Source organism: Sinocyclocheilus anshuiensis, unplaced genomic scaffold (assembly GCF_001515605.1).
Source record: "Sinocyclocheilus anshuiensis isolate Anshui unplaced genomic scaffold, SAMN03320099.WGS_v1.1 scaffold298, whole genome shotgun sequence".
NCBI lineage: Eukaryota > Metazoa > Chordata > Actinopteri > Cypriniformes > Cyprinidae > Sinocyclocheilus > Sinocyclocheilus anshuiensis.
Genome location: NW_015547640.1, coordinates 89,653 through 91,910, shown reverse-complemented (window position 1 = coordinate 91,910; position 2,258 = coordinate 89,653). Strand labels below are relative to the sequence as shown.

At 35.3% G+C, this 2,258-nt stretch overlaps 1 protein-coding gene across 1 annotated transcript in view; it reads left to right on the top strand.

Annotated features, from left to right (window-relative positions):
- The window catches only part of mcc (MCC regulator of WNT signaling pathway), an 89,185-nt gene that overhangs the window by 36,216 nt on the left and 50,711 nt on the right, over window positions 1-2,258 (top strand). The gene's annotated exons all lie outside the window — the stretch shown is intronic.

Below are 2,258 nucleotides of genomic sequence, written 5' to 3'. Positions count from 1 at the left end.
TGAGTGTGTGTGTGTGAGTGTGTGTGTGTGTGTGTGTGTACTGATTTTCTGTATGTAATGCTGTTGAAACTGGAGTAGTTCTTTAAGGGTTTTAAATGTGCAAAGTCAATCAATCAAGTCCTATTTCATTCATTTGGTTTGTTTGCCACCAAATGACTTCATCTTCATTAATGAATAATTACTGTACAAATGTGTCTTTTGATATTAATATTACATCCCTTCTCACATGGGGCTTTTTCCACCTAACATTTTCCATGCTTTTCTATTAAAGCGTGACAGATTTCAAGTGTGAGTCCATGAATGTTTTTATAAGGTCGGGCATGAGTCTTTTTATTAGACAGAGCTGTTTTTATATCAGCGGTGCACTAAAGCTCTAGCTGTGTTTGATTTGCGCTCACAGCGTCACGCTCCGCACAGGAGGAATTTTCCAGGTGTTTCTTTAATCACGAGCGGACAGTGATTCAGGAAGTGGATGAACGACAGGAAGCAGATTCTCAGAGAGCAACGGCAGTAAACATATCGGCCTCTAAAGATATATGTGCGTTTCATTCAGTTGGATAATGGTAGCTAATACAAGACTAATTACTGGTTAGGCTTTTTGTTGTTTTGTTCTGTTTGTGTTATTTGTTTTATAGCTTAAATTCGTTTTTATTTTGTATATTTTGTTTGTTTAATGACATTTTTTTTCAGTTAATATTTATTTTACATGTGTATTTTTATGTTTTTAGTTTTAGATAACTATATGTGACCCTGGAGCACATTATATATATATATATATATATATATATATATATAATTAATACCGCGGTGGTAAAAATCTGCCGTCGTCACAGCCCTGATAGTATGTGGAGATGCATTCAAGTAATATTTTCATTGTTCTCCATACATGGTGCATATAGCAATAAACGACTTTGACACTTCATTTGAGTTTATCAAGATGGAAATAAACAGAAATGAGTCAGATATTGTTATTTTGGTGGCGTATGGATTCTGTAAAGACTCCAGCTGATGTTCATTGTCTGCTGTTCATACTTGTCTCGTCCATCAGCCGTCATGATAGAGGTCAGAGGTCACGCTCATTAGAATGGGATTTCTAATTGGCTTAATTACTGTTGCTGCAGTCGCTTCCTCTGCGTAACTCATCCGTCTTCATTCTCTCAGCGCTCTGTCATTTGGTCATTACTCCTTGACAAGGCTGCATCTGTGTGGAACTAACAGAAGCATTAACACTTTTGTTTATTGGTGTAGTGGATCTCATTGGCAGTTTAGTACAATTTATTATCTTTCTACGATTTATTACATTTCATATTTATTTGTTTTATTTTTGCTGTAAAAACAACACTAGCAAATGTGTCATTCCTCATGCACTTCGTACACATAAATGAAATGAATAATGAGAATACGAGTTAAAAAGTCTGAAATTTACAAAATATCTTCATGGAACATGATCTTTACTTAATATCCTAATGATTTTTGGCATAAAAGAAAAACCTATAATTTTGACCCATACAATGTATTGTTGGCTATTGCTACAAATATACCCCAGCGACTTAAGACACTTAAGTCGTATATGTGTATACACTACCGGTCAAAAGTTTGGAGACTTGTAATGTTTTTAAAGTTTTGGAAACTGTGATACTTTTTTCAGGATTCTTTGATGAATCAAATTCTGTAAAGACTCCAGCTGATGTTCATTGTCTGCTGTTCATACTTGTCTCGTCCATCAGCCGTCATGATAGAGGTCAGAGGTCACGCTCATTAGAATGGGATTTCTAATTGGCTTAATTACTGTTGCTGCAGTCGCTTCCTCTGCGTAACTCATCCGTCTTCATTCTCTCAGCGCTCTGTCATTTGGTCATTACTCCTTGACAAGGCTGCATCTGTGTGGAACTAACAGAAGCATTAACACTTTTGTTTATTGGTGTAGTGGATCTCATTGGCAGTTTAGTACAATTTATTATCTTTCTACGATTTATTACATTTCATATTTATTTGTTTTATTTTTGCTGTAAAAACAACACTAGCAAATGTGTCATTCCTCATGCACTTCGTACACATAAATGAAATGAATAATGAGAATACGAGTTAAAAAGTCTTGCGAAGTTGTTGGTAGTGGCTTAGTTGTTGATTTACTGTAATGGTCATAATTTTATAGTATGTGGGAAAATATATAGTCCTAAATAAACCATTTTAGCCTGAGCTGAACACTTTCAGTGCAACACACACACACACTGAATGCAGTGTTTTCATGCCAGATG